Source organism: Hippoglossus stenolepis, chromosome 5 (genome assembly GCF_022539355.2).
Source record: "Hippoglossus stenolepis isolate QCI-W04-F060 chromosome 5, HSTE1.2, whole genome shotgun sequence".
In the NCBI taxonomy this organism is placed as follows: Eukaryota; Metazoa; Chordata; class Actinopteri; order Pleuronectiformes; family Pleuronectidae; genus Hippoglossus; species Hippoglossus stenolepis.
Genome location: NC_061487.1, coordinates 12,096,931 through 12,118,801, shown reverse-complemented (window position 1 = coordinate 12,118,801; position 21,871 = coordinate 12,096,931).

The window sequence follows — 21,871 nt, the reverse complement described above, 5'->3', positions numbered from 1 at the left end:
TAGAGCACTGGACTTGAAGTATACACTTGCTCCACATCGTTTATCCGTCATGGAGGTTATGTCCATTTGTTGGTCTGTCTGTCTGTTTGTGAGCAAGATTACAAAAATACAATTGAATGAATTTCCACGGAATTGATTTTGTTTTTACTTTCTTTAACATTGTGAGATTTATCAACATTTCCCCAGGGAATAATTCATGGATCTGAATGAATCAAATCAGGCACATAAAGGGAACTGATGTCTATGAGTGAGTGAAATTTGGTGCAGCTTGATAGAATGTAAGGAGACTGTTGGGCCTTGGCAGACGTATACACTCTAGTGCCATTCTAACACTATCAATATTTCTTATATTTCTGAGGCTAAACAGATATTCTTCCAAAAACTGTGTGTTAATCTCTGAGAATTGACCAAACACTTTATTTATGGGGGCGTAAGAGGAAGTGTGACGTCTGACTGGAGGTAACTTTACCAGGCTGTTGATATGGTATCTGACTGAAGTGATCTTTGGACTCGCTGAGAGTTTTATGGCACTATGTTAAACTATGATGACCAACCAGCACTGCATCTTTACTGTTCACTTATCTGATTTGATACATTTCTACCCTATGAATCATTATGTGTTGATTATCCATTGTGATCATTGATCTTTTATAGATGCCGAGGTACATGCCGTCCTTGTCTGGAGCCACATATTTAATGCCGAGGCCTCAGTTAATGAGTGGCTCCAGTTCTATGTTTAAATGCTGAATGAAAGCATAGAAATGCATTACTTGGACATCAGTTTTGTGAAAACATTTCACTGTGTGGTTGAGCGTGTGTTCCTCTGACACGGCTCAGTGGAGCCTATTGGCTCCATCTCAAGCCTGGAATGTCCCCTCTGTGTTAATGTGTCTTTTTGTTCTGTATATTTGCGTGTGTGAGAGAGAATGGGTGTTTTTTAATTGCATTTTATTAGACCGTTAATTATCCAGGTTTCTCTTTGTAAATAGAAAAAAAAAAAAGTGGCCATACAGTATGTTACACAAAGCAGTATTCACAGAGGGAAACGAAATCAGAAAAGACGGAAAAACAATAAAAGGCATTGTAAGACTTAAATGGGGCAGGCACATACGTAGTGCATGCACTAATGTGTGCGTGCATATGACTGTTTGTGCATGCGTGCATGTCTCCGTCTCGAGAGATTCCCCCCACAGCCTCTGGCATTCTACATTGCATCATGTTGTCTTATTTCATCTCGTACATGAGATCATGAAGAAATCTCACTGAGTGAGACTATTGTTCATGCCCCTTTATGTTTAGGGGAACATGATTCATGCACGCATCTTAACTTTAGTCTTATTTCTCTGCTCATTGAGGAAACTTAACATACTGTACATGTGTTGGACTGCAGCAGACCAGCGAGCCGACATATGATTGGAATCTTCCAGCCCGACCACAACCGCTGCTGCCGTCACCACCGCTGCCACAGTCCTTCTAAGAAATAGATCACCTCCAAATATTGTGTTATGTAACCTTTAAACAACTGCAGATTTTCTCCCCGTTGCTGCTTTCATGAAGAGACGCCGGACCACAAGCGTGCCTGGAGGCCAGATGCAGATGACGGTCTGTCAGTTTGCGGGCCCATGGTCGGGCCGTCACGATGACATTAACACTCCAAGAATGTCTGTAGCGCTCGCTCTCGACCATCTTTCCACCCTCAGCTCGAGCGATGTAGGCTAATTCTCCCCCTGCAGAATGTGGATTGTAATGAGGGATTGCTTGTAGCGTATGTTTGTTAAACCGCAGTGCTCTCACTTTAGGTAAGCCCACCCCCCCCCTGTTTATTTTTGTAGTGCATGAAAGTGGTATGAAATGTTTGTGTAGACAAGATCCTAGATGATCCTTTAGTTTGAGTACATTTTGACTGGATTGCTTTTGTCACCGGTCGATTTCGGTTTGGGCTCCTAACATCCACTCTGCGTCGCATGGTGACAGTTTTGACCATTCGAACGATGTCGTGCAGCATGAGGGTGAGTAAGGGAGGACGGGTGAAAAAGGATTTTTCACGCATCACAGAACTCCCTGTGGATCAGCTGACGACATGCACGAAAGCTTTATATACTTTGAGGGGGTCAGGCTTGTTTTTCATTGGCTCGGGTTGCACCACCTGATTACAGCCGGTCAGCCTCCCCCTCCTCCTCCTCTCTGTCGCTGACCTTTTTTTTTGAGATAGCAACAGCCCTGATATGATGAGGGTTTCATGAAAGAAATATTTAGACAGATCACAAGCTTGAGCCTGTGCTTTGACACTAGCGATGCTGGTGCTGACAGCAGCTACTGGAGTGACTAATTAGACTGTGAAAGGCTTCTCTGATGCAACTTGGAAGGAACCCAGCTAATGCCAGCGCACAATAACGCTACGGAGATAAAGCCTCCCAAATAACTGCTAAGTGTTTACACTGTGTCACTTACATCTGCAGTGTGGGTTGACATTCAGTTTGTTATTACCCAGTGCGTTGTTGAACAGCCAGATGAAGCCGGGCCTGAAGCTTGAGGTTAGCATGGGTGAAAGAACCGGGCCCGGCCTATCCCTCATGTTTCATGTGCAGCTTGCTGAACATAAATCTCGGCCCTGAGTTCCATCTTGATAAAATATCCGAAGCAGGAAAGTGGAGTAGCTGTCGCCTGTAAAGGCAGCTTCCTGTGTGGAGGCTCTGGCTCGGTGGGGCTTGTATGAATTAAACATGGAGCAGGGCCATTATAAATGACATGGTCAGGACGGCCGAATAGGAATGTTGGAAAAACAATGCGACCAACAGAATCTATCATCTCTGCCAGCTCAGTGAAAGTTTGTCCAGTAAGGCCAAGTCAGCAGCTCTGAGAGTACGGCTCCAGTGCACACGCGAGTACTGAGATAAACACAGCCGCATTGAAATGAGTTTGGAGAGGAGTGCAGTGATGCTGGTTGTGGTGTCGCTGTTGGTATGTTGTGAATGATAATCTCATCTGTCTATTACCCTTCTATTTAGTAACACAAGGCCTACCTACATTACTGTTTACAGTGTAGGAGACACCTTTAAGGTTCAATATATGTTTTTTTTTTATATTTACCTCTGCCAAGGAGGTTATGTTTTCATCTGCATTTATGTATTTGTTATTTGTATTATGATATTCATGAGTGCAATTTGGTGCATATCTAAATCAAAAAGAGCTAGTGAATTTAAATGTGGTGTCATCAATTGATAACTTGATCTATTATATGTCAGCAAATGGGGAACAAAGCCATGGCAGTCTTCAAAAGTCATGTTTAATCACATATGACCAGCGAGCCACAAATCTAATACAACTATAACTCTGGATGTATTATATTTGTTAAAAAAGATAAAGATACGTAACCAGTAGTTTTTTTTTTAAATCAATGATCAAAATTGTGGCTGATTACTTTTGCCTTGATTACAAATTTTAATCAATTTTATTTAGACTTGAAGTCAGGTAATGGGTATTAATTATTCTGTGCATGTGATGTGTGTGTTGATTTATTGAACTGAATAGCTTTGGGTTTTGGAAAGACGGTTGGACAATACTTAAGGTAATATTGAGCAGATTCATCCATAATAAAAATGATCAGCTGGACAGGATCTATTTTGTTTAAGTTCAGTCCAGCTCGTGTTTGCTGTACAGCATCTGTTCACATGGCAGTGAGACACACTGCCATGTCCCTTAATAAATGAACTGCACTTCATTATTTAACAGATTTTCAAACAAAGCCACTCTGGTGTTTCCTGACATCACTGACTTGCAGCAAAAAGTCCCTGCTGACATTATTTTTTTTTTATGTAAAGTGGTTTCTTTTCACACAGATATAAATATGTAGATAACTTTATAAAGAACTATACTTCATTCGAGATTTGGCTGTTGAAATCCCATATTTATCTCAGTTTCTGTGTTTGTCACTTGTGTTAGTGTCACTGCAGCCGTAATCGCACTGTGGGACTGTTTCCTGTCACGGCTGTGACACACTCGCCCTGCCTCTCCGCTGATGACGGTGGCAACACTGGGCGCCAAGACTGTGGCAGCTCCATACAAGTCTTTCACTGGATAAAACTTGGACTCCCTGTTTGTTTCATATGTCTGAGCTCTGTTATCTGGACCAGGAAGAGACACGTTGATTAAGTGGCCTCTTGAACAACAGTGGAGGTTGACCAAAACACATCTGTCTCTCTTGTCATGAAAATAAACCAAACAAGTATGTAATCAACACACAGTCTGGAGAGATCCTCGCTGAACTTGGCTGATCGGTAAACACGGCTGGTTTAGTTTAATTGCCACGCAACTTACAATAAGGGAAAAATTAGAATTAATTATATACCACATCGCTCATAGACTGTATACTGTGCACAGCCACAACTATATACTATATATTGTGCACAGCCACAACTTATCAGAAAAATTTGCCCTTGAACTTGAATGTGATCAAAATTACCTTTTGACTAAAATGTATTTAACGTCTACTTTCACTATTTAGTTTTGTCCATGTCCCATCCACTATCATGGAGGAAGTAGGGTTTATGACCTTTACTGCAGCCAGCCACCAGGTGGTGATCTTTCTGACATTACATAAACATGTTGGGCCAGTAACCTTGAGCACAACAGTGCGAGGACATAAGTTTTAATTTTTCTCTTTCTTCTGACAAAAGAAATTCCTTTTAGGGGACCTTAACATACTCGAATACTCACAAGATTGAATTGCAGATAGGTCAGGCCCCCTAGCTGTAAAGGGAGTACCATGTTTTATACTTTGATCATGTTACGCCTACATTTTTCATTTGATCCACCTCAAAATTGATCAGGGAAACCTTGAGACGCTGGTGACGCCTTTACATCGAACCGCAAGGGCGTGCATTTCGATGAAACTCAAACAAACAGGAAGTGGTTGTAACATCACCGCACATGCTCCAATCTGCCTCAAAATGGACATGTACAATGAGAGTCATTCTGTGAACACAAGGACAATATTTGTTAGCCGAGGCAGAATGGCTCAACAGCGCCACCTACTCGAAACTGCAAGTAGTCTCTCTGGTTCAAACTTCATTGGAATAACCTCAATATTTCACAGCCGACTCAAGAGCTCAGCTGAATCGTGAGACATGATCAGCAAGCATTCTTCGACGCCACCCAGTGGACGCAGGGGCGCGCTCTGACATCCTTCCCGGCCGAGTCCCGAGCGAACGCCTCTGCGGGCGCAAGGGTCGGGACCGCATCGTACTTGCTTGCAAGTCTAGTTTAAATTTACATTTACCACACATCTATATAGAAGTGTATTGCATTTGTTGTGCAATTGAAATCTTCAACATAATTATATTATAATTATATTTTAAAAACTGTTCCTGATTCAAGCTCCCTGTGTTCTTCAAAAAAGAGTTATTAATAAATTGTCATAGTTATTGTTAGCATTGTTAGTAAGTGACTAGTTTATTTAAGAAATACTACTGACAGGACAGGGGCAGTTCAGGGGCAAATCGAATTTAAGCTGGGGCAAGTGACACCTGGCCCCGCCCCTGGATCCAGGTGGTTTAATATCTGACCATTTCAATAAAATATTTTCAAAATACTAGTGATAGAACAGAAGTCTCACATTGGTCAGGTGAACACATTTATGTCGTATATCTCACATACTATTCTAACACTGGTTCTCCATTCCTGTAACATTGCGTTCTATCTGCATCCCACTGTGGGTGTCCTGCAGTGTTAGTGCGGCTGTATCTCCCACATTCTTCCTTGTCAGATGCACTGTCGTCTAGTGTGGTCTAAAAGGTAAACAGGACCCAGGGGGTCTGCGAGCTCCAGTCTGCATTCGCTGCTCAGTGTCAGAGTCAAGTGTTGGCTAATGGAGCCTGTCAAAATCCCTGTAGCCTAAAACACCTGCCTCGTGAGGCCTTGTGCGTGGACGTCAGCTCACTATAGTAATACCCACCAGCCCCTGAAGCTAGACTCAATACTGTGCTGTCACAGTTGATTTATACACTAAGTAGAGGGGAATAAATGCTCCAATTAATCTTAATTAAGCCTCGGTAATCCTGACAGAACTTTATGAGCTGTGACTGGTGTGACATTGTAAAAATACTGCCACAATTCAGATTTTACGTTTACAATTGTGGGGCAGTTTTTTCACATTTTTTTAGTTCATATGTGGCATTCTGTCATAGTCTGATTTCCCGTTGTGTACATGGCTGTTCTTTGTCATGCATGGCTTGCAAACACAGCAATTCCTTCATCGTATTAAACTCACAGGCCTTTAAGAAAAACTGGAAAAGTCTTGTCTGTAATCCGCTCTGTGTCAGTTCTTCGGGACAGACTGAATCTTTGGTGAAATGTTACTTTCTCCGGTTGTAGAAGCTCCACAACGACAAGGCTCCTTCACAAATTCACCTTCTGAATAGGATTTCATCTCCTTAGCTATTAGCTCTCACCACAAACTTGCCTGTGTAGCGTTGCCTCTGTCAGAATTCAATCTTGTGAAAGTTGCTTCCTGGGCACATAAACTCCACCGTGGAGCATTCATTTCATCCAAGAGCTTTTGTCCTCGCAACTCATCCAGTTTAGCTGCAGGTTTCCAGCTGTAATGATGCTAAAGATCGCCCTTCTTTACCATTCTGCAAACTAGCTACGCTGTCTTGTCTTTGAAGATGGGCGGATTTCAAATTTCATCTTTGTCATGCATTGTTTGGCGTGCAATGTACAGGGGGATGTGGGGAGCTGTCGGACGGTTGGATGAGTTTCTGACATGTCAGTCTTGTAGTCTTCAGGGTCTTGTATAGTTGAAGCATTGTCATGAGTCAATTCCCGAATCTTAGCAGATTTTCCCTCACTGCGTCTGCGCAAAATGGCAAAACAGTTCTGGAAGCAATTACACATCAAGAAAGAAAAAATGGGAGATAAAGGGGTTCTTACAGTTCAGTAATCAGAGTGTACTTAGTGATCAATTTGCAATACAGTAGCCTCAAGCATAGTTTGCTTTCTTTCTCCAAAATAGCCAAACCTAAATACCCACGTCTTCAATGTCACGTGTGTCCATATGCTGGCACAACCTTTTTTTGGGGACATTTTGGCACTGAATGACACATATGGTCAAGACAGCGCATTTCTCCCTTGTTAGCGATTGTTAGCAAACAAACTTCTCTACTTCTTGGACAAAAACACGGGAGTGGAGCTGGTCCACAGCAGACAGCGTACAGTGTGAGCAGTCAGGTTGTGTCAGACAATCGGACCATGCAGTGTGTGTGCACCTAAATACTGAGCTTTAGCTTCACATTTCAGATCATTTACTTGTACAGTGTGAGGTGGAATTTAACAACAACATTTTGCACAGTTTATGCCTGCAGCCTTAATTCATCAAAAAATAACATTTGTCCATTTGTCTTAATTGGAAAGTGCAACACTCTGCATCTACTTTTCTTGTCTGGTCGCCGTGATGCTTATCAGCTACAAACATTGTGGTCATGAGAAGTTTTTGTACTTGTGAGTTGCTTTTTTCATGTAATCTGACTTGTGAGCCACGTTGGCTCGGGCACAGGAGCTTCCCCGCCCCTGATTTAAAAGATTATCTCTCAGAGATAATGGGGGAAATCAAACAGGAAGGAGCATGAGTAGACTAATTGTAGTGTTTACTATAGCAACTAACATCACTGTAGTGCAGTGCCACACTTAAGTGTTTACTGTATAAAAGTGGTTGTCATCACTTTGTATTGTATGTACTTTTTTTTGTGGTATTAGCTCCTCAAGATAGATCCTCAGTCTCGTGCTCTTGGTTGTACTGCTGCAGATACAATGCAAGTAGAAGTAGATGTTGTACCATCTCGTATTTGTACCTATAGATTTTACTATTACCTGTAAGATTGTCTTTAATTCAAATTGTCTTCATTCTTTTACAGACTGCTTAAACTGTGCATACATTCTCTTTTACAGCAGTGGTCTGGAGGGGACATGGAGCAACATTAAAACAGACATATTAAACAATGCAGAACTACGTGCAGTCTCTGATACGTGGATAAGCACAGGGAGACACAGTCATAAAGTTATAGCATGTAATATGTTGGGATTTCTAGGTTGTTTTGCAGAATATTCAATGAGATCATTTTTCTCACACTCAAATAAATATTTCCCAAATCACCTCTGGGACCTGGAGCGACTTAAGTATGGACCAGTGTTCCAAGCAGCCTTGTAGATAAATAAATAGCAGTTTTTATTAAATGTCTCATTCAGGGAAGACAAACCAACCTCACCATATAATATGCAGTGGTGAATGTTGTTATTGTCTCAAGGCCTGAATGTGAAGGCAGCATCATGTCTATGACAACAAACTTGAGTGATCTTCCTCCTACGGCTCAAGCTGCTTCAGTTTTTCTTTCAGGAAAATTCAAACTTTTCTTTATCAGGTTTATCCACAAGGTTGATGATATGTAAATGTGCAGTTTTCATCAACACAGGGTATTTTCCAAGATTCTCCCAGTGTAAAAACAGGACAAAGCTAAGATAAGAGGACATTGTATCATAAGTGAAGTACTTTATATTTATGGATTTACTGAGCTGAATGATTTGGTCTAATTTAAAATGATAACCATTGTAAGATTTAAATCAAATTGAACAGAACAGCAGCACAGTAGTAAATAGTATCTGTATAAAGATGCTTTTTGTCCTTTAGCATCTCTTTTCATCTCTCAGGGAAAGAGGCAGAGCTTGGGATCAGTACATTTGTTTGCTATTTGTTAGTCTAAGCCTTGTGAGAGCTGTGGTTGTTAATTAACAACATTTTTAAAAAATGCTCCTCAACCCTGCCTCTTACTAATATCCCTACAGCATGCTGGCAAACATATCACTATAGACAGGTGCATTACAAGGAACTTTGGGGACCCAGGGCAAATGGTAAATCGTAAATGCTGTGTTTTTATAGAGAAGCTCTTCTAGTCTTGATGACCACTCAAAGTGCTTTACAGTGCAGTTTTACATTTACCCATTCAACCATTCACACAAACATTTATACAGTGCATCTATGGGCAGCACTCAACATTTCGGCATTCGCAATGGGGACGACTGGGATCGAACCGCCGACCTTCTGGTTAGAGGGCGACTGCTCTAACCCCTGAGGCACAGCCGCAAAAGGGCTCTGGGGGGGCCCTACACCAACCAACCGCACTCCTCTAGCCAAATTAAATGATACTTAACCTCAAAATTACAATCTTGGAAGAATTATTTAATTATCAAAATTAGATTAACTGTGCATTGAGAAGTAAAGTTCACAACTGATGCATTACAGGATACAACTAATTGTAAATGCCTTGATGCAGCACTTTTCTATCACACACAGCCAGATTAGGGGTTCAGTGTTTTGACCAAGGACACTATGGCATGCAAACAGGAGGAGCCGGGGATCGAACTGCCAACCATCTAGATAGTAGACTGGTGAATATAGCGTTAAATCAAATGGCCATCATTCGCCAGTGGGTTGCAAAATCAAGCATGCACCGTAAAGAGCTGGAAACATTATGATGTCATGAGCTGTAGTCAAACTTTCATTTGATTAATGGACACAGATATTGATCTCTAGCTATTTTAAGGTGATATAATAAATCTCCTTAAAGGTAGACATGTGTATTCTTTTTTAAATACTTACCATGGGTCGTCCCGAGGTCGATGAGCGAAATCACATGATGTCAATGTCTCCAGTGGAGCTCTGGGAACAGCAAGTGTTCTCCTTTGTGCAATGGAAACTCCATATCACTTCTCATCGTGGATCAGCAAAAATATCCAGCCAAGGAAAGTTGAAAACACAGAGTACGTCCTTCCCAGATGTGCCTGCTGCATCAGTCAAACATGATGTGCATGTGCCCTCAGCTGCACATACAAACAAATGCGCACACACAGCCGTGGTCACATGCTTATACATCCATTCACAGACATATGTTCCCTTAACAGACTTTATCTTTGGATTCCTGAGTGGAAGACTTATCTGGCCTTTGAGGGCCAAAATCAGAGTGCACGTGTGGAGGAAGGAGCACTTTCCTCGTGCACTGGAGGAATAACAAGCCCTGCTGGGTTTTTCTTGCCGAGCATAGATTAGATCAGAGCCAGAGCCTGATGGTTTGGTCCGCCTGAGAGCTCCAACTCTTTGGCTTTTACCACTTGGACTACGTGGAGGCCCGCTCCCCAGAGAACAGTCCAGCTGAGGCCAGGCAGAGTAGAGTGCTGCAGGGAAAGTCCAAGTCCAACACACATCGGTCTGAACACCAGGAAGTAGAGAGAGGAAATGACCTGGGCCTTTGGAAGTCATTAAACCTTTAATCTAATACCAGAGGGATAGGACAAACTTCAGCTGCTCCCATCGCCCCTACTGTGGAAATGTTATTCACTTTCTCCAGTAAATTTTTCAGTTTGTTTTCAGTGTTTTTTTTCTCTGCTGGAGACCATATCTGTTTGATTTGATTTCTGATGATAGCTCACGTAAATTATTCAATCCATTAAAGCGTTCTGGCTTGAATATTTTAAATTCCAACATATCATGGAAAAGCCAAGTAAAAACAATCTTGTAACAAACATACTTCCAGCAAAGGAATCATTATAATTTGGACCAATCAAATATTGATCAAATATCAACTTTGGAAACATAATGTAAATAACAAAAAATAGATTTGTTAATGTGATGCTTTCCTTTTCTTGAACTTTATTTACTTTGTTTGCTTGTGTTGTTCGGAATGAAATCAGTGTCATAGGTATCCTCTTTAAGTTGCTGTACGACCCCCCCCCCGAACATCAAACTGCTGGGATAGTGGGAGGGACAGTGCAATGCACAAGTCCGGCAAAAGTGGGGGTTGTTTAAATTTTTCAACATATGCCATTTTAGCACTTTAATTATTGAATGCTCCCACTGAGCCGTGAACTTGTGCATAATGCAGACCCAAAGAAATGTTTCTGCTCTGTATATTCTGAGAAATTTGGCTCAGGCGTGTGCTCGGCTTACAACTCAATACGTTTTTCCGAACGGAGAAGAGAAGGGTCTTCTGTTCAGGACTCAAAAGCGAAATGCAAAATGTATCGTCAGCATAAAGACAAATGTTTAGAGTAGATGACCTGGACTGATTGATTTATGCATTGGGGCTGCTGTAGTGATGGGCACCTTTGTAAATGTAAATTAACCTGTAATTTAACAAATTATTTTCTTGCTCCTAGCCTGTTAGTTCTAAAATGCTTTATTATGATTGCCCTGGTTGGGAAAACTCAGACCACAGCTTACAACATCTGCACCCCTTATTCTCAATCATCATTTCAACAATAACATGCATTTCCACTGGCTTTGCCTTTAAAGGCTAACAGGGATCTGTTGGTACAGAGTGTCTTTGCATGCACCAGGCTCTTATAAACACTCCTGACACGGGGTAATGTTCAGTGTATCCTGGGGCACACACGCACGCCTCCTGTGAATTGAACCAAATCTACTCTGCTGTGAACAAAAAGAGGACAAAGCTTATCCTCCAGTGAGAAAGGAAGACAAAATATTACAGCTTTGAAAAAAAATATATTCGTTTTTTTGTAATTTTATGTGTAAAAGTACTTCAAGAATGAATTTTAGGTTTTCATGGTAAATTAAACACATTTTCTGCCTGTGCCAACACTGAATCCCTGTTTAAACAATGTCAGTCGGTCAAATCCCTATTACCAACAAAACTCGATGAATCCAGTCAAATGCTGGTGCAGAGCTGATGCTAACTGACAGCAGTATATTTGTGTCAATTTCCATAGCGATCTAGTAAACATATTAAAGTAGCGAGTACTTGACCAATTGCCGGAAAGTAACTTCACACGTGGACGTGAACGTGGGGAGGATAGTGTGCTCCAACAAACACAGGGAGTGTTTGCATTGTGGCCGCCATCAGTTTGGCGTTTAGGGTAAAACACCTTCGACGTCCCCCCTGTTTCCTGTGCAGCAGGAAGCAGCAAGTGTGGGGTTTTGAGCCTGGTATTGCTTAGATTGCAGAAAATATCAATATGGGATAAATACATTATTGAAAAAAGCGAGATTGCTCTTTTTCTCTTGGAGACAATATGAAGTCAAACTAGAAAAATATATGGGCCCCAACTCTTTCCCCTACGAGGCTGATTATCAGCTTTTTACTGTTGATCAATAGAATTATGTTTTATGTCATGTTAGATTGATCTCTGAGGCTCTGATAAGTTCTTTTTTGAGTAAAAATAATTTAATTCCAGTCTGGTTTGGTAAATAATTCCTAACATTTGAATTTTGCTCTAAAACTGAAAATATCGCCCACATTGCACTTGGCTGCGGCTCGTGCGCGGCAAAGGATCATGTACAATTTTCCCCTGATGTTTACAATGCTCAGGCTTAACCAAATGACAAGTGTAAGCTGTTAGAGAGGTTTCTCATTTTTGTCAGTTTACTTAAGACAGCCTTTCCTCCATTAAATGACGTCAAACAGCCACTGGGAAGGCTAAATAGGGATTTTTTTTTAAGTCTGCTGCCTTCTACACAACTGCCCCTACTCTGTTCTTAATGGGAGATTTTAAGACCCCCCTCCTCCTCAGCTGATAAAGGGAGAAAAGTGAAGGGGTGGAGATGCTTTATACTCTCAAATTAAGGGCTAAAAACGTTGCCTTAAAAGTCTCTGTTTATGGTATCAACCATGTGTTTCCCCATAAAATGTTATTGATAGAGGAGGGAAGGAGAGCGGAGAGTTGTGTAAATGGAGGCCTGAATCAGCCGGCTTCCTCTTGAGTGGACCACACACTTTATGGATAACTTCCTCCTCTCCGCTGGTTCAAGAACGGCCTGACGTGTCCCGGCGCCATGCTCTGTGATGGCAACCAGGATAAACGGTACAAATGGCGTGGGATGCATGGCAGCTTAAAAGCCTCTGTCCCAAATAAAAGTTCCAAAGTAGCAGAAAGGGAGAGGGGCTGTCACAATCTAAAGATGAAGACCAGCCACGTGAGACGGAAGCTCATTGGACGAAGCTGGGACGAGGCTGAGTCCGCTGCCGCTGCTTCTTTGTTGGGGACAGGAAGTCTGCTGTGGTGTCCTGTCTTCTCTCTGCGTCTCCTTCTGTTTAGGTGCCAGCTTTTGCCCGTTGGCTCTTTGTCAGTCTGCATTTTTCTGAGCCAAGGCATCATAGGTCAACCAACATCAAACAAGATCATGTTGTACAGTAAATCACGTGATTCAGTCCCTGAGAAAAACTGACTCTTATGTACGTGTACTAAACCTTGGAGAGTTTGGCTTGAGGAGAGGAAAGTTGACCTGCATGTTTCACTGAGAGCCCACAGCTGTTGGCTGAGTGGAACCCTAAATTGGTCCATAGGTTTGTTTTTATCCGCGATGATTGTTTGTGTCTGGTATTTGAGAGACAAATAGCATGTACTTCAGATTCCTCTTAGTATGAAGTCCTCCCTAAGCAGCCGGACACATTCTCCAGTAGCATATTTACACCCCGGGAGAATAAAGTGGCCGGTGGTTCCAGGCGATGTCACTAAATTATAAGTTACAGCTTGGAATCTGTTCATTTCTTCACTGAAACTGATTCTAATTCATGAACTCAGGGTATCTTTGAATAAAGAGTATAAGTATCAGTGCTCCCTTTTCCCAAATGTAACATCTGTAAAACTTGCTGCCTGGAATTTTGGCGGATAATTTCTGTGAAGGTAACATGAGGCTGTAATGTCAAAATGAATCACTTCTCAACTAGAAGTGCGTGCACCATAAATTGTCCTTTTAGCCTTGTAAAAAATGTAATCTGCCACAAATGATTTTTCTGACCTGTTTTTCTTTCAAAAAAAATTTGGCGGGCAGCAGAATTAGACTGTGAATAAAACACTTTTATAACATAGTTAACAAGTATATGCAGTTTTTGTTTAACATGGGTAAACAACGTCTCTACTACCATTGTTGGTAGAGAAGTTTGCCTCTCTGTTTGTTTCACCATGGTGTCATGTTTCCATCACTACCGATCGGAACCGGAGCCGATAATAACCTGCTTCTACTGCAGAGTCGTTTTGACATGGGAGTGAATGCTGATTGTATCCATTCATATTGCAGATGAAAGCCAGATGTTAGTGGGTGTTAGAGGGTCCTTTGAAGTGGAAAAGGGGCTTTACATAACATAACCTTGTGGCAAACTTGTTTGCAAATATTCTTTATTTACACATCCAACATTCTATTGAAGTTTGTTTGTGTCCACTTGATGAATGTAAATCCAATAGTCCTTCTCCTTTTAGCTTTGTGTTTGGTCTCCACCAAGTCCTGAGTAGGCTTTTAACCTGATGTATGTCGGTCCTTGTTGTCTTCGGTGCCAGTCTTCTGCATCAAGCTTGTTAAACATACAATAAAGAAAAATGTGTCCCGGCAGTGCGTCATACTGACATCTAGACAAAAAGTACATTGGGCTACTTTTTAGTAATGCTAGCTAACTGTAAATGTCATTGTCAACACTTGTGCTTTATAGATATAGATTCCCTTATATACTGTATTTATTGTAAACTAAAAGTGATGATCAGGAGCATCTTTACTATTTGTGAGTGATTTTGAAAAGGTGGATTGTGATGTTCATGTACGGTTAGGGCAAGGTTTGTATCTGCTTCATTAGGACTTGGTGCCCACTTGCTTTACTATGTGTCAATCCCCAGTGGATTAAGAATATTGTTAGGAATAAAGACGCTTCTGTGAAACATCAAAACGGTCATAATCCGTAACTTGGGACATGCGTAAAAATTCACTTTACAAATTTTGTTGGTCTCCAAAATGCCAGTCGCTCAACACCTCACAAATCATACATGTTTTTAACTTGACAGTTGTGTGTTTTTGAGTGAAGTTGGCTTGGAAAGAGTTTCATGAGTGTTATTGGATCTTGTCACCTCATAGAGGTCCTTTTGATCCTTCATCTGGAGAAAATCAACAAAAATAGAGGTTTTTCACCTTCGTGTTGATTCCTCTTGAGGGTTGTTCCAGGTAATTAGTTATTTCAGAACTAGACAGATGTATGTTGCATTCAATAAGCATTTCTTTGATTGTTGTAGGTGATTATGCTTTTGGAAAAGGCTGCCCATTACCCTCAACTTTTTTCCCTGACTGGAAAGATGCCGTAAAGCACTTTACCCATGACCCCCTGTTTCCCTGACAAGTGAATAGGGCCTAAAGATCTGTTTCTGGGCCCGAGCTTCCAACGGCATTCCTCATGTTTAGGAAAACATGTAAACTGACGTCAAAAAAATAAAAGTGAGCAGTCAGCGCCCTTGGCCTTTCTCGCGTGGCCCAGATGCCCATATGAAAGCTGACTTTTGTGTGCTGGACAACTCATAGGTGGACGGCCAGTGTTTTTCCTGGCACGTCTTGAACAAATATGGACCAATTACGCGGGGCTGCCTGGTGTGTCAAACCATGATCTACGGTTTTATTTTGCATTATTTGAGAAGGCTTAGTAAGTAAATCTGAGCTCCGTGGAACAGGAGAGACAGAGATATACAGCATAATACAAGTTCCTGCAGTTTCGCTGGGCTGGCAGAAAACCCAGGCTCAAGCAGATATCTGGTGTCTTAGACACGTCCCACGCCAACCACATGGTCGGAGCGAGCTGTGATGGCAGAGCAGCTTTGAAAACTTTGATGTGAAATATTCAAAACTCACAGACAACTTTCCCTAACTCGCCTGAATATATATGCAATAAAATGTGTGGCTCCTTTCCCACTCAAACCTTGGAATTGCATTATTCATCTGAGACAGTGTTTCAACTTTCGCTCGCTCTCTCTGCCCGCAGCGCTCCCACCCACACCAGTGAATTAAGTACCCATCTTCTAATTCAATCCCAATATTCTACCCTGTCGTTCTCCAAAACCTGAGCCCTCTGATTGTGCACATTATGTGCATGTTGGAGACACAAAAACAATTTTACCTCATGAGTTGAGGCAGATTAAGATTATATGATGACTTTGTCCATAAGAAATGCATAACTTTGTATTATACGTATATGTTACAGAGTTGGAGGAATTTTTCAGATCTTTAACTTTACTTGAAGTAGAATTACCAACTACAAAACTACTCTGGGGCAAGTTAAAATTCTGCACCACTGAGAGTTAGACTGTTGGATTATCATTTCCAATGCTCAAAAGGAAGTGCACTGGGCTTAGTGGAATCCAGCAGTATAATTTCAATCAACCAAATAACCCCTCAGCTCTCCCTTTCCAGGCATTTGGTGGGACCCATCGCGCCCTTTAAGTAACGTAAAAAGCAGTAGGTCCTCAGCAGGGCCAGTGTTTGGTTTGTCACTTCTGGACTACTGTGGAAACATGGTGGGCTACATGGAAGAGAGCTCTATGTGATAACCCAAATGTCCAAGTCAGCTCTGGACATTCTCTGGAGTTTTTCCATAAGGTCCCCTGGTAAAATCTTTGGAGAATGTCCATGTGAGAAAACAGCAGGAAAAAGTTCACTGCTATAAAACTGAAAAAACCCCTGAAAAGAATACAAATATCTCAGGATGAAAAAGAGCTGCCATACGTATAGAAGATGCAGACGTAGATTTCAACGTGAAAGACAAGTGATATTCGAAGGTTTTTAGTGATGCTGTTGTCGATATTAACAGTGGAATTTCCTGCATGCTCTTCTCAGGTGCATGGCACTCTTCACCGGAAAGATCCTGAGATGTTCCTGTTGTTGTGAGCTAGTGTCTGAAAAGGGCTTAATAATATCATCTATTTCCTCCACTTGATCTCCCGAAAACCTGCAGACTGGACTGTCAATATTGAAGGGGGAATATTTAACTTGAACTCAGTTTACATGCTGACAGTTGATACTTAAGCTGCATTCAGTCCAGGTGTATGTGTGAACGCAAATTTCCAAGTGAGAGCCTCTGGAGTTTCTGGCCCGCTAGTGTAAAGTCCACAGAAGGTCCAGAGGAGGCGATGTGAGAACACGAGATCCACCACCGGATTTACCACGAGCAGGTGGGGGGTTGATGATGCTTCTCACACGTGACAGACACACACACACAAAAAAGAAAACATATATCTCAGCAGGAAAGAGTAGAGCCACACATGTAGAGGACACCAACAAAGATGGCAAAAGAGTTTGTGGTGATAAGAGCAGACAACTGTGTCTATATGTGTTAACAGTAAGGTGGAATTAATACGTGACGTCCTGCCTCTACCTGCTACACCAACCCTCACCTGAATCCTGAATGTGTCGCTTTTGTGAATGCTTCCGACCAGAAAATCTCCCGCTGCATTGTGTATGTGTGAAAGGCAAACTGCAGAGAAAGTCCTGACCCAACTCTCCGGAGATCCTCCGCAGGTCATGTTTGAAAACCTCTTTCCATTCCAACACTGACCATATGAGGGTGTTATGATGAGACAGGTATGCAGCCAATTGGAACTTTTATACAATATAACATCTTTAATACAGATATTTCTCCTGAAGCCAGTTTGTGCACATTTCATTGATATGTTTAGCCGTCCAATATTTTATATTTATGTCTTGAATTCAAATCCAGTAAACAGTTTGCTTTTCTGTTCTGTTCATTAGTATAATTTTTGGTATAGAGGTAAACTGTCCCACTGGATAAATGTCTTTCCAGAGTTTTCAGGTAGTGACACTTTTTCTGCCTTGAAAAGGTCATGAATATCAAAACCAAAACAGCTATTGGCAGTCTGAGTACAAACTTATTTTTATTGGCATCAGCTTTAAAAAAAAAAAAATGCATCTGCTAAACCTCAGTGAGCGAGTTAGTCGGTTTTAAGGTCATATGCGCATGTGCCGTGTATGGACACGTGTTTTGGTGTGACATTTTATAACCCTTCTTCTAGATACAGTATGTTACAGTCTGACACGTCTGGGGAGTCAGCAGTGTTATTTACCAACAAGCACAGCAGGAAAGGTGGCAGTCAGTTCCAGTCCTCCTCTGCACTAAACCGTTGAGAACTGGGAGCAGCTGATTAATTCAACAGGCATATTATTTCCACTATTTATCGAGTTGTTGTTTAATCGATAAACAGTTTGAAAAACTTTTTTACTGCTGATGTCTCACCTTAGGTGTTGGACAGGTTTGTTTGAAAAGTGACTTACTATCAAAATTGCAGTCTTCAGTCAGTTTATTATTCATCTGTTGCGGCTCTAGATCACAGCTCTTTGTATTTCTCATTAATTGAGAGGGGGGAATTATAGTATGCATTTATTGTATGGACTTTCTCTCTTCAGGTTTGGTCCGTTTATTAATTATCAATAAATATAAACTCTATAAAATTGGATCCACACATTTAAATCCTATAGCTGTCATATGCTTGTGTACATGATTTAAATTTGAATAGTTTTATGACTTAGGCTTTGTTATTTTTTCATATTTTCACAATATAAAAACACAACAATCTCCAGCCTGCATTAACTGGAGGCGAAAAAGAAGTACAAGCAACAGATAGATCAACTTAAATTTGAATATTGATATAAACAGCAGATGTTGAAATCATTGACCCAGACTCAAACATTCGGATCTGCTCGATTGTGTAATAAGAGACAAATTACAGTTTGGGAAGCAACATCAGGTCCAGATGTTTCCAAAGAAAAACGAAGCTTGTCGATTCCTCGGGTACCCGGCCTATGGCATCCCTGTTCTGTGGGCACTCAATGCATGCATGTCTGTGTATATAACTGCAGTGGCAATTGTGTGTGTGTGTGTGTGTGTGTGTGTGTGTGTGTGTGTGTGTGTGCGCGCGTGTGTGGAGATGCGTGTTCACAGCACCTCAGTGGAAACTTGGCCACGAGCCAGCCGTTGCCCATGAGGGCTGGTAAACACGCTGCAGTGGATCTCACTCTGTGAACACAAGTGCCAAACGCAATGTAAACTTGTTTCCATCACTTCATTCAGCTTCTCACTCCCCTTTTTTTCCTTCTGTTCCTTAGCCTTCACATCTGAATCGCACTGAATTTGATATATAATGCACATTAATTAGGAAGTCTGACATTTGAGATCTCAATCTGCTTGTGTGAAGTGTTGTCAGTAAGACAGGCTACCAGCGCTCTGTAGCAGCAGCGGCTGGGACTCATCAGTTTAAGTGACGTTGTCGACAACGGCAACAACAACTGATTCTCCAGTTCGGGGGTTCTTCATACTGAGTCTCGTGTTTCTCCGAATTAACAGCTGAACAGCTCTTTGTGCAGCATTGGTGGCGAGGCTTCAGGGTTCTGGAGTCCAGCAGCGGCTCTTTATTCGCCAGGCCCAGTTACTGCAGGTCACCTTTACAATTTCAGAAAGAAAGCTGCAACCAAAATGACCAAGGGCCAAACCAACAGCTCATTCTGGTTTGGAACAGGCACTGCACTAGTACAATTATTATATAAGATAATTGAAAGATACTTCTAATACTTCCAGATTTTAAGTGTAAATCACGTCAGAGATATATCATCACTTTGTTTTCATATTGATATGAGTACGGGGGACTGCGGGGTGAAATGGTTAAATGTTAAGCATTTCTGCAGGAAACCGACCATTGGACATTCACACTTCCTGAGGAAACATCAGATCTGTCATCTGTCGGCCCCAGAGGCCAGCACAGGTCTGAGCGAGGTCACAGCAGATGACTGCCCCCCCCCCCCCACGCAACATCCAAACCAGATGTCTGATGAATTGCTCCTCATAAAAGATTCCCTTTTTACAATGGACCGTAGCATTGCCAAATAGAGTAAGTCCATTACGTGTGCGTTCCCAAGTCGTTAAAATTCTCACGGGTAATCCAAAATGGCCCCTAGACATGCTTGTTGAGACAACTGAGACATTTTTTTGCTGTGATCTTGTCCAGGGTTTACTGGCTGCTGAAGACAAAAGTGATTCATCTTCATCTGCCACAAATTACGAAAAGGTCTCTCTAAAGATGCAGGTTACGACGAGTGTCATTCCTCCTGTCCGCTGACAGTGTGTGGGGAAACGAGGTCAGCTGGTGACTTTCAATTTTGATAGCATGGGTGTTGTTCCAGCTGTTCCACATCTGGAAAAAATGTAGTTTCTCTTCTTATTTTCCAGTCCTCTTTTTATTACAATACAGACAAATTACACAACCTTCTACTCCTGACGCGATAGATTTGCCTCTGAAATGTAAAAGAAAAGACGACCAACGATGTGACAACATGAGAGCACCGCCATATCCTGCAGGTCCCTGTTTTCTGGCCAGCTTCTAATCCTCTCTCCTTTCCTTCTCGTCTTCTTATCTGTGCAGAGGGAATGTTTCTGTTCCTGTCACGAATGAAATAAACCACATTGTTTCAACTCTCCCAAAGAAGAATTACCAATGGCCTCTGATAAGGTGAAAAAGAGCTGATATTTTTGAAGAAATCTGCACGCACTTGTGATCCTGTGTGATACGTTGCATTGAAAGGACTGTCTGGCACTCGCTGAGCATGTGCTGAGAGATGACGGGCAGGACCTGGCCTCCCCCAGCTCCTATCGCTCTCTGTTAGCGCTTCTTCTCCTCTCCTTCCTTCCTGCTAATCACAACTGACGGGGGATACACAGAACTCTGTCTACACCAGTGGAGAGAGAGAGAATCGTGTTGACCCATCTTTGTCAGGTAGAGAAAGGAAAGATTTCAAGAACCATAAATAAATGAAGGACATTATAGCGTTGCAGAAACAAGTGCATGGCATGAGAAAGCGCTTAAGAAGACAATGCTCCATCTTCATTTAGATGCTGTGAGAAGACCAGATGTTGAAAAAGCCCAGGGTTAAAAGTACAGTGTGTGTGTGTGTGTGGTCCAGGTATTACTCATGTTGTGGGGACCTAAATCTGTTTATCTGTTATGTTAATGTTTATGTTTGGTTTTGATTAAGATTAGGTTATGGTTAGGCAAGAAGTAACTGTGGTTAAGGTTGGGGATAAGGTTTTGGTTAGACTGTCCATGATGAACTGAAGTCAATGGTTGTATTAAGGATAGCTGCACAAATCTTTGTGTGTACTTGTACTTTGTATCTATGTGAGGACCATTTTGAGCACAGTCTTTACAGATTGAGGACAGTTTGGCTGGTCCTCACTCTTTCAAAGGCCTGTTTGAGAATTAATTTTTTGGGGGGTTAAGGTTAGAATTAGGACTATATTAGGGTAAAGGTTGAGGTTAGGCCTTTTTCGAGGCTATGCACAATACCAATGAGTGTCCTCACTAAGATTGAAGTATGTTTGAGAGAGAGAGAGAGCGAGAGAGAGAAAGAAGTTGCAAAGTTGCAGAGATGAGACAGAGACTGACTTGCAGTTCGTACGTCAGCTTCTTTCTCAGTGCATCAGCAATCCTGAGCGAGGTTAAATGTGCCTGCTGCGATGTCTATATATTTGCATATATATCCACCTTATGTGAGAAGGCGTGATCCCATGAGAGCGTCACACATGCACATCTGAGGCGACACACATGTGCCTCTCGAACTGTGAACACATGTAGGCCTGTATGTGCACACGGAAAGGTCCTTGTGCTGAAACATTGATGGCAACCTTCCACTGTGACGCAACGGATCATCAATTACACTTAAAGTGGGATGAATATTTCAATGGCCTTGTGGAGAGTGTGTGTGTGTGTGTGTGTGTGTGTGGAGGGGGGGCATAAAGAGTCAAGCTGCAGGGCAACCACAGGAGCATTCTGGGAATTTCACAGCTAAACAGTTTTCCTGCAATGCTCCAGTTTTTTTCTTGTCAGCACCCAGACACTTCTGCTCTAATCAAAAATAATTTAATTGTTGACTCAGTTTGTTAAACCTTGAAAACATTGCACTGAAACCGCTAATAGAGATGAGCGTGGATGCACCATATTCATTTACTAATGTACTTATATAGGTCAACCCTCATAATTGCTGTATTTAATTAGGTTA